The 17771-nt window shown below is 33.6% G+C and overlaps 1 protein-coding gene across 14 annotated transcripts in view; it reads left to right on the forward strand.

Annotated features, from left to right (window-relative positions):
* The window catches only part of RBFOX3 (RNA binding fox-1 homolog 3), a 974608-nt gene that overhangs the window by 565052 nt on the left and 391785 nt on the right, over positions 1–17771 (forward strand). For 9 of the 14 annotated variants that reach the window (XM_051995459.1, XM_051995457.1, XM_051995453.1 and 6 more), the window contains one exon: positions 4015–4132. The exons of the other annotated variants lie outside the window; for them this stretch is intronic. The gene's annotated coding sequence lies outside the window, so the exon portion shown is untranslated. The remainder of the gene's footprint in view (positions 1–4014; positions 4133–17771) is intronic. 14 annotated transcript variants of the gene reach the window in all.

Consider the following 17771-nt stretch of genomic DNA (forward strand, 5'->3'; position numbering starts at 1 on the left):
CAATATAAGATACACATGTCTCCTATTTGGGCTTGCTACAGTAACCAGAATGTATACTACCAGATAGCGCTTCTATGATACTTTTGATGAATTCATAGATTTACGGAACTGCAGAAACCAGAAGGGAACTTAGAAATCATTGAATCTGCCTTTATGTTGATAAGATCATTGAAACAGAGTTTGAGTTAGAACTCCTAACCCTTGAGTGCTAGGGAAGAACTCTTTTTGCCACATGATTTTATTAGCTTCATTTGTAAATGTAATATGGGTTGGCACATTTTCTGTAACTTCTAATCTTAAAAAGTTTCATAAAACACTAACACCTGAGTGAGTTGGGTAGACAATGACACAACCATTGCATGACAATTCTTCAATTTGAACCTTCTGATTAGTTATTTAGCTATTTTGTCAACTTCCCAAACTTTCCCAATTTATAGTAGTGTTAGTGTCTAAGCAATTTTATGGCACCCATTGCCCCCCCCCCCAAAAAAAAAGACAGAGTTTCTTTTATTAAGTTGTTAAGTCCAAACAACTTTATAAGTATTTGTATCTTAACAGTTTAGCAGCCATCTGAAAAAGTGGCATATAAATTAAAAGCAAAGAAAATTTTATTCAATTATTAAATAATCAGAATTACTAATGGGATTACTAATTTGTACACTATGCAGCTTCTCAAACTTGCAATTGGTTTGGTCAATGAAACCCTCATTTCCTGGTCCATGTTGACTTTATGGCTGGGTACTTGCTTTTTTATCTTGGCAACTGCTAACTACCAAACTTTGCAAAGATACAGTGTCTCAATCGAGGCAGTTCAAGAAGTTAATAGCATCATCTAAAACATAAGTAAACAAAAAGTATATTTCAAACATTCAAGAGTGTCATCAAAAGGAATGAAGTACAAACTAATGTTGAAACTATGAACTACCTAAAGCTAATAGTTCAAATAGTATCCAAGGGAAGAAATACCTATCCTCAATTGTCATCAATTATTGCTGTTTGCCTAGAAATTTTAACATATTTTGTGGTGCTCCTGTGAGTTTTTTTAAGCCAGCCCACATTACGCTGACACATAATTCTGGAACCACTACATTATGCCACAAAGTCTTTTAGTTTCTGTCTCTTTTCTGAGATCTGATAATTCCTGATATCCTCTCTTATTTTTTAAAGTTTATTAAAACATTTATTATAAGTAAGCTTTTAATAAAATACTTTTTTTTAAAATATAAGAGACCATTAAAATGATTTGGTCTCTTAACTTAGGTCAAGAAGTACTCATAAATATAAATATGTTGAGAATGATGTATGTATATGTACATATACACACATATACATATTTGTTTCTAATGGTAGCCATCTGGGGGAAGGAGGAAAAGTTTATATAATAACCATATTATATATTTAAAAAGAATTGCAAGTTGAACACAATAGATTTATGGTTTCATGTGCAGTCATCTTTTTATGTTATGATATACTCATTTTATTTCATAAATTAAAAATAATATTTTTATTTTAAAAAGAAGCATTTCATTCATCAATTCAACAAAATATATTTCCTGCTTACCATATATACAAGGTCTAAGAAATACAGTGTTATATAATGTTTTCTGTCTTTCAGGAACTAAGGGGAGATATGTCCACAATGAAGGACAAAACAAGGCTATTTATGAGAAATGTCATATATGTTGTATAGACTTTAAATGTTATAAGAGGGCAGAGGAGGGAGAGATCACTGTCACCTTGAGTGACAAGAAGGCTTTGTAGTAAAGCTCTCATTTCAGCAAACCTCAGGATCCCTTCCAATATCATAAACCTCTTGAAGGTTGGGATCATATTAGCATCAATTAATCAGTCATTATATCACAGAATTTGAGAGTACTTCAACTGAGGGCCTCAGCAGTAATCTAGTTCCATATGTACATATCTATCTATCTATCTATCTATCTATCTATCTATCTATTGCAGCAATCTAATAGCATATATATGTATGTATGAATGTGAATATATATAATTCTATTTATTCCATATTTATAATTCTATCTAGTTCTATATATGTGTACACATATATACATATATATATGTGTGTGTATATATATACATATATATATATATATATATATATATATATATATATATATATATATATGAATATGAAAGCAATTCCCAGATAATCATTTAGTTTCAACTTGAAGTCTTTTAAGGAGTGGAGTCTTCTTGAAGAAGGCCATTACTCTTTTGGGCAGCTCTCATTTGTTAGGAAGTTTTTCCTAGTATCAAACCTAAACAGGCTTTTTCGTAACTTCCACCTGTTATTCTAGATTCTGCCCTCTGTGGCTAAATCAACTAGGTCTAATCCTCTTCAACATGACAGCCCTTTAAATACTTAAAGACAGTGATATTCTCTTCCCTACTATCACTACCACACCAAATCTTCTCCAGGCTAAACATATCCTATTCTTTTGACATGGGATCAAGGCCCTTCATTACTGGAATCATGCAAATAAGGGGACTAAAATGTCTATAACCTTGGGTCCAGAGATTTTCCTACTAAGGCTATATCACAAGATCATTATCACAAACAAAGAAATGACCCAAAATATTTACAGCATCATATTTTTGGTAGCAAAGAATTGGGGGAGGGGGGAATTATATTTATTAACTAGATTTAATTTATTTTTGTGAGCAAAATATTTTGTAATAAATGACTAATATGATGAATACAGAGATGCATGTAGAGATTTACATGAACTGATACAAAAATAGAGTAAGCAGAACCAGGAAGTGATATACACAGTGACTATAGTAATATAATTTGCCATATAATAACAAGAATTAAGAATGCAATAAAGAAATTAATGAGCCTGAAAATTGCAGAATTATAAAGAATAAACTTGGGCATCAAAGAAAAAAATATTAGTAGACACTCTTTCTTCACAATGTCAGTGGGTGGAGAGGAACATATATCCTTAGATGTAGAACATTGGATATAATGTCAACATTTTTCAACGTGTTAATCAATTTGGTGGATTTTTTCTCTTCATCTGCTTTTTCTTGTTTAAATTCTATTTAATTGTTTTCTGGAAGGAGTAGAATATAGAGAGAGATTTAAGCAATGTAAAAGAAAGATGTAACAAATATTTTTCCCAAAAAAGATTCACTTCAAGTGCCACCTTTGTACAAAAAATATTCCCTGATTCTTCCCTAGAACTGCTAATACATCTCCATCCAAAACCACCTCATATTCATTTTTGTGTAACATAGTTGTCTCTCCCATTAGAATGTAAGTTATTTGAATGCAGAGACTATTTAACAATTTTCTTTGTTATATATATATATCAGCCTTAAGCTGTTATAACTCAAGTGAAGAGATCTAAGTAGTCTTAGCAATAAGTTATTATGTGCTATACTATATATATATATGTGTATATATATATAGTACTTTTATTAAATACCTACTATTTTTTCTTTAAAAAAAAAAAAGCTAAATACATTTTTAGTTCTTTTTGCTCAGTACTTAGAGGAGCGATATGGACTTTTTGTCCTTTTGTTCCACACAATAGTTATAACATTATGAGTCCTAGAGTCAGGAAAATTAAAGTTGATACCTGGCTTCAGATATTTAATAGCCATGTGATGTTAGGCAAGTCACATAATCTCTTTTTGCTTGAGTTTCCTCACATGTGAAAATGGAGATAATAATAGACCTACCTCCCAGGATTGTTATGAAGATCAAAATAGATAATAATTTCAAAGTGTTAACACAGTTCTTAGCACATAGTAAGCACTGTATAAATATTAGTTGTTATTATAATACCATAATTATTATGAGGGTTACAAATAGGAGAGTAGAGCTGAGATCATCCTAAGATTTCCTCTCTTACAACATTCAAAAGATTTAATTGTCATGACACCTAGTCCTATGATATTTTTAATTAAGAGAGTGAAAGCACACATCTGATATCTTCTACACATTCAAAGATTGAAGAGCTTTTTTCTCATTTTCTTTTTTAAACACAGCATTAAGTCTGAACAACAGGGAGGAAATTCTCCACCATTTCATTTTATCTGGTCTACCTGTCCCCTTCAACAGGAAAATTGCTATATAATCGCACAAGAGCAGTTGCTTCTGAAACAGGTATGTTCCCCTTTAAATAATTCTTTTGCTGTTTCTTTTTATTAGGCTGAGAGAGAAGCCTGGTGGAATGTACCTGTTGCTTCTGGCTAAATATTTAAAAGTTAAACAAAATTCATTCTCTCTGGGAGTTAGTATGAAGTGGTCCATTGCAACTATTTTAAATAAGGAAAAGATTAGTAAAATCCCTGCCACTGATTTTAACAGTTAATTCATTCAGTGTATAAATGTCCATAGCTCCCACCTTCTCCACCCTTCAAATCCTTTTTTCTTCCCTTTGCTGTAGTGTCTCACTTCTTTTTCAACTATCCTTACCCAAATGCCTCACTGAAATGCAAATCAGTGGGAGTATAATAGATAATTAATAGACTGATCAGCCAGCAAGGGAGGTAAGTAGATAAATAATTTTAATTATCCTTGGGTTGCCCATAAATTCCTACATAGCCTTTTTATTAAAGTCTCTGTTTACAGCAGTCATTTATATTACATGTCATTTTGCAAATCTCTCTGCTTCTTCTTAGCCTCCCCCACACCCATTTGACCCAGAGTGGAATAACACTTCATAATAACCAGCTCCTTTATTACCAGGATCTCATCTCAGGATCAGTTAGCAAAAGGCTTTGTCAAAGAAGCCAGATTGGGTGCCTGCACAGCAGACAGTATTTTACTCACCAGAGACCTTTGCTAAACTCTCTGAGGTGGGCAGTAGCCTATATTTAGGATGGACTAAGGAAACTTTTATTATCCTTGGCACCTGTACTGTAGTTATGAGCTCATTCTATTCTCCTGAGACAGCCTTGGACTATTATTAGTCTTGGATGAAGCTTCCTTATTGTGCAGAATGCCAAAATAGAAAGTGGGTTAATAAATACAAAATAAAATCCTCTCAAAAAGACCTTAGAGCCAAACTCACTCAATGTCTGTAAGTTAAGTGGCCAGGGGTACATGACACTAATTAGGATGGGCATTCCCCAACTTTTTCTTTATTCCTTAAGTTCCATAACTATAGGCTGGATATCTCATCAATACTGGTGAAGTTGCTTAGTGTGTTTTGTGCTGGACATTGAGGAAATGGGTTGCAGAAGAGAAAACCACTCATCAAGAAAAGCATAATATTTCAAATGACACCCAGTTATTTTGAACCTGCATTCTAAACTTACTATGTCCTTTAAGCAGCATTTCTCTTGCAAGAGGCATCTTTATATCATTTAAACTTTCACCCTTTTAATTCTACCTGTCTACTATTCAAAACTTTTACCAGGAGAGAATAGAATAGGGTTCCAGAAGGAGTTTGAAATTAGGAAATAGACTAGGATATTACCCAGAGATAAGATGAAAGAGTTTTCCCTCAGAGTAGCTAATTTCCTGCCAACTCAGAGCACATTTAAATCTAGCTAGTTGACTTAAGAGGAATAATTTCAAAGCATCAAATTAATGCAAAATATGTCTGATATTCAAACCTATTCCAAATACAACCCATATCTCAAGGACTTGTATGCTTGTGTTGAACCCTATGTGTTCTCTGTGGATCCTCATTGGTTAGATTTTTGCTGGATTCAAAATACCAGAAATGGAAATCAGGCCAATGATATTGCTTCTACAAAACATATGAATCAAGCGAGCCAAACTTAGCTCCAATAGACAAAACCAAAACTTCAGAATAAAAATAATTCCTATACTTGCAACACTTCAACAATCCTGGGATACAATTATTTCAAGTATTATTATCCCTATTTTACAAATAAAAAACAATCCGTGAATCAGTAAGCATTTATTAAATGTCCGGTATATGTCAACCACTGTGCTAAGCACTGGGGAATCAAAAGAGAAAAGTCCCTACTTTCACAAAGTTTCACTTCTAATCAAGAAGACAATGTACACACAATTATTAACAAACAATTTATAAGGGAAAATGGCTATAATCAACAGATGGGAAATACCAGCATTCCAGGGAATCAAGAAAGACTTGAGGTATAGATGAGGAGGCAGAGTATTCCAAACTAGAAAAACTAGTGAAAAAAGTCCAGAATAGAATATATTGCATAAGGGAGGATACTGAATTGTGATAGATATAAGGGGGTAACTGGTGAGGGGGAAGGGGAAGGAGTAAATAAAGTGTAAGAAGATTGAAAAGGTGGGAGGGACCCTGGTTGTGAATGGCTTTGAATGATAAACAGAAAGTTTTCTGTTTGATACTAGAGGTAAGCGGTAGCTACTGGAGTTCACTGAATAGGACAATAATTCCTATTCAGTCATTAGAAGGGTAATGACATGGGTCTTGTGCTTTAGGAAAATCAATTTGACAGTTGCGGGGAGGAAGGAGTGGAGTGGGAAGAACCTTGAGGCAGAGATCAATAATCTGTTGAAATAGTTCACGTGTGAGGTAATAAGAACGTAACCAGGGTGATGCCCACGTTAGAGGAGAGAAACTGAGGCTGAAAGAGGATTTATTGTTACTTCGATTTTTTTTAATTTATAAAAATCTGTTTTTCTCTCCTACTTTCTTATTCTTCTTCCTACCACTGGAGAAGAAAAAAAAAAAAAAAAAAACAAAGTTCTTGTAACAAATATCCATTGTCAAACAAAATAAAGTCAAGGAAGATTTTATTAAAATTGAACAGTGTTAGAGTTGGGACTGGAATCCAGGTGTAATTGTCAATCCAGTATGCTTTCTTCTGGAGCACACTATACACAAATGTACCTTAGACTTTTATTCTGGGAGTTTTCTTAAATATCGATTAACCCATTCAATATCTTGACACAATAAGTGTCATCCAACTCCTCGACTATATAAAAATTTTAAAATATCTAATTATTTGGTACTGAATAATAATAAAACATGAATGATTAGCTGGTTTTTCAGTTTTCATTCAGATGTCAAAGGGCAAGAGTGAATTAGAAATGATTTAATCTATGGCGGTGTAAAACTCTTTCTTTGGAAGTTTCATTTAGTTGAGTTAAAGTCTGAAATATGTCCCAGTAATAGCTTTCCAACCATTCAAGCTTAGCACAGATTTGTGCTCTTCTTTTCTATTTTCTCCCAGGAGATTCTCCCAATTTCCCTATACAGATTGTATTAGAGGAAAAGAAAGCCTTACAAAGTTGTAGAAAGCTCTGATGTGGGTACTTTCTCCAAATGAATCCTTGCTCAACTACATCTAGAGGTATATTGGATGAGTGACCATTGGACCCATTCTAATTATGTTTCACTTGGGGCAGAATGAAAGGATTGGAACCTATACTTTATATTGAAAAACCTCATTGTGGGGGGAAAAAAAGGGAAAGAAAAACAAATGGAAATAGTAATGACTCATTGTATCTCCTTTGTTTTTCTAGACTTCAGCAATGGTGATGTTTGATATTCTCCCTCAGGCTTATCTGCCCAGAGAGAATGCCAAAACAGTGTCTAGCCCTTCTTTCCTACAATAAATGCACTTAACACATTGTCTGAAACACAGGAAGCACTTCAAAATTCTTGTTCCCACTTGTTCCCTTAAATGGCAAGGATATTACCCCAAGAGCTTGGATTGTCCTGTGCCTGTGCCACTTTTCTAGTATATGTCAATGCTGCCATTAGACCGAGAGTTGTATAATTCCACCAACAGAACACCACTTTCCAAAAGCATCTGTTGTTAGGTCTTGCCTGGGAATTCTGTTCTGGATAAGGATGAAGGATGCAAGAAAGTCCATCTGTCCCCTTAAAAATAAATTGGGGTATAGCTTGTTGAGCCGACTTACATCTAGTATATGACTACTTATGAACTTTTCAAAGAAAGAAGTATCTGACTAGCAAATAGGGTCTCAAGGATGTCAGTCACAGAAATGTGGAGACCAAATACTAAAGATGATAATTTCCACACATATAAGTTACTTACAATGAATAACTAAGACTTATGATTGAAAATAGACTCAAGGTTTTTGCCTCAGTACAAGTGGATTTATGTGATATTAAATTATAGCTGAGAGAAGATAGATGGCCCAATAAATAAAATATCAGGCTTTGAGTCAGAAAGACTCATCTTCCTAAATAAAAATCTGGAGTCAGATACTTACTAAAGCTGCATGACCCTGGGCAACTCACTTAACCCTGTTTGTCTCAGTTTCCTCATCTGTAAAATGAGCAGAAAGAAATGCAAACCATTTGAGCATCTTTGACAAGAAAACCCCAAATAGGGTCAGAAGAGTCAGAGACAAATGAAAAAAAACAAATGTTATATTACAATATTGTAGCTGGGATGTGTGTGTGTGTGTGTGTGTGTGTGTGTGAGTGAGTGTGTGTGTGTGAGAGAGAGAGAGAGAAGAGAGAGAGAGAGAGAGAGAGAGAGAAAGGTAGGGGAGGAGGATAATGCTCATGAGAAATAGGAATAAAAGGAAAAAGCTGTATAAGCTAGCAGAAGGAGTTTGTGTTTGGTGATGATTTTTTAGTTGCTATGGTCCATCCTCAGATTCTAGACTCTTAAGTACTAATGAGATTGTCACTGCCACCCAGCTACCCATCCCAGTAGCCTTGTTCCTATGAATACTGGACCAAAGGACATTGCAGTTAATCCAGAAAAAAACCTTAAGGATTATTGAGTCCATTTCTGCTACTGGCTTTAATCTATTTACCCCAATTCCCTTATCAGTTTTATAGATGAAGTAGTAGAATCTCAGAAATATGAAGTGACTTAGTTATATGGGCAGCAGAATTGGAATTGGACCAAAAGTCATTGAATTAAGGCATGGATCTAAAGGAAAAAAAAAATAGTTATAGACTGAATTCCTAAGTCATCATATTTCCTTATCCTGAACCATCAAAGGAGACTGATGTTAGAATACTGCTGATATTGGTCTAGAGAAGGCTAGACCTTTTAGAGCTAAACTGTCTGGCAAAAGGAAGGTTCTTGGAGAAGGGTATCTATGACAATTGGAGAACATAAGGGTAAATTATTTGAGGTAAATAGGCCAAACTAGAAAGCGAAGGAATAGGATCCTCCTGTGGTCACTAAAATACAAGAGTATTATTCTGCTCTAAAGTCAAACATTGAAGATATTAAGACTTGTGAGACATCAAGAAAATAACTGCCCAGTTTAAACCCAGGAAGCAGTCATTGTGGCCACAAACATAATAAGTTAAAGACAGAAAATTAAGAAACTTTGTTGACTGTGTCTATTTTTTCCCTAGCTCATTTTCTGTCTACTAGGATGGAGCATAAATCTAGTTCAAACTCCTCCCCTATAGTACATTTTTAATAGTGCTACATTGGCCTCATTTCTAAGTTTGCCCCTTTAAAAATGATATATGAAAATAGAAATTAGGAAATGATCATATTCTCTAAAGTAGTATAAATTATTTTAAATACATCACATAATATTAACACATTAGAAGAGTTCATTATTTCAAGGAAAACCTTTTATAATAAAAATATACATTGCATAAAATTAGACACAAAAGATACTCTAGATTTTTTGATAGTTTTTCTTCCATTGTTAGCTAAAAACTAACTCTAGTTAATTTAATTAATTATTAATTACAATTATTTATCAGTTGGTATGCTTTCTGAAATTATGGAGTAATGGAAAAGGAATTATCATTTCTTTCTAAAAATAAAGAGAAATAATTGTTGAGAAAGGCTATGGGCAGAAGTTTCTAATTCATGTTGCTTCTTTGTTAATGATGTAACCAAGTAAATATCCTTCAAAAGAGAGACAATACTCTGAGTCCTTTTGAGAAAAAAACAGAAAACATTAGACTTGTTTAGAATTTCCATGGATGAGAAGCCTGTATGTTGTCTGTGTGAATGTCATGATAAAAATCTCTAAGAATATATCTGTTTTAGAAATGTCTAATTTTAAGTTCCTGCCCCATCTACAAGGCTATTACTTTTTTACATTCTCTGAAAAATTATTAGACTCAAGAAAATCAGAATATTAGCATTTTAGTAGACCTCATGAATTAAACCCCAACCTTCTCTTTTTTAAACAGAAGGAAAATCTGTTCTAGAAAGAGGATGTGACCTATGGCTAGTTAGACAGAACCAGAACTGAACCTAGGTCTATGACTCCTAATTCAGTACGAGATGGCTTTAAGAAAGGTTTTCAATCATTTTTTAATAGATAAAATATGTTATATGTACTCTATCCCATCATGCAATAGTAAGCAAACTGATGTGTATATGTGTGTGGGGATCTTCCTGATAAATTTCTTTTCTACATTGCATGTATTTCCACTTCATTTTTAAAATATTTAAACACAGAGGATACCCAAATCTTGCTTCTATCTTATTTTTAAGAGAAGACAATTTTCAAAAAACAGTTTACTAAAGAAGCCTTTTTTTCTTCTGACTTGGCAAAAAAATAAGAAAAAGAAGGGGAAAAATACTTTCCCAGAGTTTTCAAAAATAAAGTCTTCTTTTAAACAATCCTGTCTTTCCACAGGCATTAGATGATTTACAAAGATTAAATATGGAATCATTACAAATTACAAATTAAACTGCTTACAAAGATATGATATGAATTAGTTTGTATTCATTTCCCTGATCATTGGAAATAGACATACAAATTATCAAGAATGTATAGAAGTTCCCTGAATTTGGGAAATGCTGATCTAATCATTTATAGTTTGTCTAGATAATTATCTCCCTCCCTTTTCCATCTTTCTCTCTCTATACACGTATATGTACATATATACATACATGTGGAATGATACCCTAAATCTTTTACAGATACCCAAGTCTAAACATATCACAGAAAGAGGAATAAGAATACTTGATGTGATAAGTGTGATAAGGGATGTGAATAATCAGAGACCCAAACCATTTTAATATGAAGGTGCCATGACTTGGTGGGAACTGGATTGAATTGTTTCTCAAGTCCAGAGAAATTCTCCCACAGCTTATATTTTCTGACAGTATATCTAAGTCACTATCCCAAAATATTTATATTTAAATATGTTTTTGTGACCAGTGGGAAAGGGCAGGTAAGAAGGCAATTGGGCAGCTCTCTAGATCCCAGTAGGTACTCAGCAGGTAATGTTGGATTTGATCAAGGGAAAATGAAATTATGTTCAAAAATTTAAAAAAATGTAATAATAAACCTAATTACCCAGGTGGCAGAAGGTAAGGAACTTAAGTCGTGAGAATACACAGATCAACAATACACAGATCTGGGAGAGCCAGGCCCACTTATAGAAAGGGATTAGATTCTTCCTTGTCTTTTTATTGCTCATGTTAAGAATCTTCTCAAGAAGAAATGTGAAAGATACTGATTATGCTCTGAAGATCAAGTATAGGTCAGCTTTTTATTTTCTACACATAAAAGCAGTGCTTAAAACATAAAAAATTCATGAACACATATTGACAGAGACTTAAAATATAATATAGTAACCCCATGACTCCTATTATATTCTTTTTAAAATTAAATTTATTTTTAATTTAAAAAATCTATTGTCACTACCTCCACTATTGCCAAGCTCAATGAAAAAAAGATAAGAAAAACAAAAACATTGTTTTGTGTGTGTGTGTGTGTATGTGTGTGTGTGTGTAGTATGCAAAATGAATTCTCATGTTAGTATATCCTACAGTAGATGTCTCCATTTGTACCCAAATTCCATTACATCTGCTAGGAGGTAAATAGCCAGTTTTTCTGGAATCATGGTTTGTCAATTGCATTGAAAAGAATTCTTAATTTTTTCAGATTTGTTTGTCTTTACAATGTTGTTGTTATTGTATAAATTGTTCTCCTAATTCTGTTCACTTCACTCTTGAATCAGTACATAGAAATCACCATAAAATTCTCTGATCTCATTCCCTTTATCATTATAGTACAATAGTATTATATTATATTTGTATATCATGTATTCAACCTTCCCCAGTTGATGAGTATTTCCTTTTATTTATAATTCTTAGCCACTATGAGAAGTACTACTTGAAATATTTTTGTTTATGTATGTCCTTCCCCCCCTTTTTTGATCTTTTTGAAATATTGACCTAATAGTATTATCTCTGCATCAGCATATTCTTTGGCTTAATAACTTTTTACATATACTTCCAAATTGTTTTGCAGATTGGCTAGACCAATTCATAAGTCCAACAGCAATGCATTAATGTACCTCTTTTATCACAACTCCTCCAACATTTTTCATTTTCCCTTTTTGTCAGCTTTGCAATCTGATAGGTGTGAGGTAGAATTTCAAAGTTGCTTTGATTTGCATTTTTCTAATACTTAGTGATTTGAAGCACTTTTTTCATATAGTTAAATTTGGGTTGCTTCCTCTAAAAAACTGCACACTCATATTCTCTAACAATTATTCCTTTGGCCATATATCTATTAATTATATATTTTGGAAATGAGACCTTTATCAAAGAAATTTAATACAAAGATTACCTCTCTCCCCAGTTGCTTATTTCTCCATCAGTTTTTGGGGGGGCAAAAAAAATACAATTTTACGTAATTAAAATTCTCCATTTTATCTTTTGTGATAATTTTTATCTCTTTGTTTAATCATGCCCTATCCATAGATCTAAAAGCTGGGTTTTTTTTCCCTTACTTCCCTAATCTGCTTCTGATGTCATCCTTTATTGTCTAAAACATATGTATATAGAGTTTTTCTTGGTATATGCTATGAATTTTGATCATACCTAATTTCTACCAAACTGCTTTCAAATTTCTCACTAGTTTTTGCTGAATAGTGATTTTTCATCTTAGTAGCTGGGATCTTTGGGTTCACTAAATACTAGGCTTCTTTGCTCATTTGCTTCCATATTATTGTCTTTCATCTATCATCCTTTACTTGTTAACTACCATCAAAAATTTTTGATGATTAGTGTTTTAGAGTAAAGTTCAAGATCTTGTATTCCTAAGTTCCATCCCTTTTCATTATTTCTCTTGAGATTTTTTTACCTTTTGCTCCCCTCTATGAATTTGGTTGTTTTTTTTTTTTTATTCTATAAAGTAATCTCTTGGTAGTTTGATTGTTATAGCTCTGAATAAGTAATTTAATTTAGGCAGTATTGTCATTTTTAATATATTGACTCATCCTACTCATTAGCAATTAATATTTACCCAATTATTTAAATCTATATTCATGAATTAAGGCTGCATATTTCAGAATTATCAGAGGAAGAACACTAAAATAAGATCTATTCTCTGCTGATGACTGCTCATTTCTTCACATAATTAAAAAACAAACAAATAAACAAAAAGCAACTAAAAACTTCAAACCTCAGAGGCCCCTAATTGTGGACCACAGGTAGGAGATACTATGTTTACTTCTAGGACTTTCTGAGACAAATCTCCCAAATAAAAAAGAACAAAACAAAAATTCACACTTGTTTTAGAGACTAACAATCAGCAGGAAAGAAATTGTGTTATTCTCAAAAAGGTTTAAAATGAATTCATTTACCTAAATGAATCATATTTGTCTGAAATTTTTTCTTGACTGTTACTCAAGTTCATTTTAACTGCTGATTCATCAAATGATTTTAATTGGTAAATTTCAGTCAACAAGCATTTTTTAAGCACTTAGGTAAAAGCATAATTCTTTGAGGAAATAACATTCAAATAACTGTGTAGATACAAGATATTTGGAAGGAAGGGAAGGAAAGGAAAAAGATTATAGAGAGAATATAAATATTGGAGAACATAGAGCGGGGGGAGCACATGATACATGTAGAGGGGTTTCCTGTGTTTAATTCTTCCCAAATCCTTCCTGTTGACCATGCTCTACTTTTCCTCTGATGCACTTCATCAGTGCTTATTCAAAATAAAAATTTTCAGTTACATTTTTCCTCCAAGATACAGGAGTTAGTTAGCATGACATTATTACTCAAGTTGTCACTCCATTCACCCATCAATGTATTCCATTGCTGTCTATTTTCCCCTTTCTTTCCCTTGCTAGCAAAGTCAGTATTATTTGGCTTTAGATGTGCTGCATCCATGAAACATTTCTCCTGGTCATGTTAAGGACTTCTGCTCTTCTTCCTTTCATTTTGTTTCAAGTATTTTAATACATTGGAGCCATTTCACTTTATCACATAACTGGTGCAATACATCAGAACATTTGTGTACAAGGTCTCAGTACCTTACAGCACTCCTGTGTTCAGCTTTTTTACTAGGCAGGTACTTTACCCATTGTATGAGAGTTGGATATTAAAATAATACTTTGTGTTATTTCAGTAGTTAGTCCTTCTTCTGGTCTCTCCCTTTCATCCATCCTACCAGTCATCTTAATGCCCAAATCTGAACATATCAGTACCCAGTTAAAAAATCTTCAGTGTCTCATTGTTGCTTATTGGACAAAACACAAACTCTTTGACCCAGCTTTCAATATCTTCCATAATCTGGCTTCAGTCTACTTTTCCAGCCTAATTTTATGCCATGCCACATCTTTTGATTTACATTTAGGTAAATTAAACTATTCGCCTTTAAAAAATTTTTTTTTCTTCTGCCCTCTACTATGTCCATGGATTTGGGCATATGTATAAATGCACATGAGTGTACACATACACACATATCCCATTTCATTTTCCTAGAATGAATTGTTTCTCATGTCTCTTTCTGTTCAAATCCTTCTTTTCCCCACGACCAGCTTAAGTTTCATTTTTCCTATGAAATCTTTCCTAAAATGTAATCTGCAGTTAGAAGTGATCAATCTTTTCAGATCTCCATACAAACACTTTTACTTTAATAAACTGAACACCTAGCACAGTGCCTTACACATAGTAGGTACTTTTATTTGTTATTTTTAATGGAATTTAAGGGGCTTTCTAATCTAATGGATTAAATAACATTTTTGAAGTCTTTAATTTTTTCAGAAACATTGTCTTACTGAGAATAGATACTTCTCAATTTGTCACATAATAAATAAGCTTTGTCACTATTGTTGTTAATTGTATAAGAATTTTGAAATACTATACCAGTACACATGTTAATCTATTTATGCCTTTTAATCCTTGGGACTTGGGTCTGTATTCATCTATTGGTCCTTCATAGGGGATTTACCCAATGTACTAAAAGCCTTTCGATATTTTGTGTACACAGTGGTGACACAAACCTCATAAATTATCTCTCACTCTGTAACATGCTTAGCCCACCTTCCTTTCTGATCATTCATGTCTTTGATGATGTAATTCTTGAAGACTGTGACAGTAAAGCACAAGATTTGGCAGATTCTACCATTTGGACAAGCTATAAGCATGAACCCAAAAACAAACTATTCCTGCTATGTCTGGACCAGAATAGCAAAGTAGGGAGAAGTTCATTAATAGCAGGTTGTTTCCCCTGGAAATGAATCTCTTGGCTACGCCAACCTATAAGATGAAATTATAAAACATATAAATATTGGTTATCCAATTTTCATCATCTTATTTCTATCACTTGGTTATGCTGCTAAGGTAGCAAAATTCTTTAGAATTCAAATTTCTGCTGTGTGCTGGCAATGAGAGTCTTGGACTCCACAATGTTTGCTTCAGACAAGATGGTCTATGATCAATGTTTTCTGAAAGCTTTTGTTAACCTTTAGCAGCCTAGTGACTCAGCAAAACTGTCTGTAATATATTTCCTAGCTTCTTGAGTTTGAGTTCTTAGCATTGAAAAGTTGCCTTACCGGGTCACTATAACAAATTATTGCCTGCTTGAAGGCCTATTCTCAAATATACACTTTGTGTATTGTAAGCCAATCATTACTGCTAATTTGTTCATTGGGTGTAATAGATAAATGTGGCTCTTCTTCATGATGGAACATGATGGGCTTCAAAAGAGGATTAGTAATTATATTATAAAGCAGCAGTCACCAAAACCATTTGGTATTCGGCTAAGAAATAGATTAGTTGATCAGTGGAAAAGGTTGGGTTCACAAGACAGCATAGTCAACTATAGCAATCTAGTGTTTGACAAACCCAAAGATCCTAACTTTTGGGATAAAAATTCATTATTTGATAAAAACTGCTGGGATAACTGGAAATTAGTATGGCAGAAATTAGGCATAGATCCACACTTAACACCATATACCAAGATAAGATCAAAATGGGTCCATGACCTAGGCATAAAGAACGAGATTATAAATAAATTAGAGGAACATAGGATAGTTTATCTCTCAGACTTGTGGAGGAGAAAGAAATTTGTGACCAAAAATGAACTAGAGACCATTACTGATCACAAAATAGAAAATTTTGATGATTATATCAAATTAAAAAGCCTTTGTACAAACAAAACAAATGCAAACAAGATTAGAAGGAAAGCAACAAACTGGGAAAACATCTTCACAGTTAAAGGCTCTGATAAAGGCCTCATTTCCAAAATATATAGAGAACTGACTCCAATGTATAAGAAATCAAGCCATTCTCCAATTGATAAATGGTCAAAGGATAGGAACAGACAATTTTCAGATGATGAAATTGAAACTATTACCACTCATATGAAAGAGTGTTCCAAACCACTATTGATCAGAGAAATGCAAATTAAGACAACTCTGAGATACCACTACACACCTGTCAGATTGGCTAAGATGACAGGAAAAAATAATGATGAATGTTGGAGGGGATGCGGGAAAACTGGGACACTGATGCATTGCTGGTGGAGTTGTGAACGAATCCAACCATTCTGGAGAGCAATCTGGAATTATGCCCTAAAAAGTTATCAAACTGTGCATACCCTTTGATCCAGCAATGCTACTACTGGGCTTATACCCCAAAGAGATACTAAAGAAGGGAAAGGGACCTGTATGTGCCAAAATGTTTGTGGCAGCCCCGTTTGTAATGGCTAGAAACTGGAAATTGAATGGATGCCCATCAATTGGAGAATGGCTGGGTAACTTGTGGTATATGAATGTTATGGAATATTATTGTTCTGTAAGAAATGACCAGCAGGATGAATACAGAGAGGCCTGGAGACACTTACATGAACTGATGCTAAGTAAAATGAGCAGAACCAGGAGATCATTATACACTTCGACAATGATATTGTATGAGGATGTATTCTGATGGAAGTGGATTTCTTTGACAAAGAGACCTAACTGAGTTTCAATTGATAAATGATGGACAGAAGCAGCTACACCCAAAGAAAGAACACTGGGAAACGACCTTCTGAATCCAATTCTCCCTGTGCAACAAGAGAACTGTTCGGTTCTGCAAACATATATTGTATCTAGGATATACTGCAACATATCTAACATATATAGGACTGCTTGCCATCTAGGGGAGGGGGTGGAGGGAGGGAAGGGAAAAATCGGAACAGAAGCGAGTGCAAGGGATAATGTTGTAAAAAAAAAATTACCCTGGCATGGATTCTGTCAATATAAAGTTATTATAAAATTAAATTAAATTTAATTAAAAAAAAAAAATTTAGAATCACTCCATTTGCCTTTCATGGTCCACCTTATCAATCAGCTAAATTCCTACAAGGAAATCCTGGATCGAGAATCTCTAGAGCTTTTCTTTTTTGTTTGTTTGTTTGCTTTGTTTTATTGTGTTTCTAATAAGTAATAATAAAACATTCTGTAAATATAAATCAAGGCTTACGAAGTAAAGTACCTTTTTTCCAATAGCTTCTGAGGTGCCAGATGAACTTCAATTTGTAAGTAAGTCAAGTGCTGTTCCGAGAGATTTATGTAGTGTCCTGGATAGGGCCCTTGCAAAACTGAGGTATAATTAGGAACTCTTGTAAC

The sequence above is a fragment of the Antechinus flavipes genome, chromosome 4 (genome assembly GCF_016432865.1).
Source record: "Antechinus flavipes isolate AdamAnt ecotype Samford, QLD, Australia chromosome 4, AdamAnt_v2, whole genome shotgun sequence".
In the NCBI taxonomy this organism is placed as follows: Eukaryota; Metazoa; Chordata; class Mammalia; order Dasyuromorphia; family Dasyuridae; genus Antechinus; species Antechinus flavipes.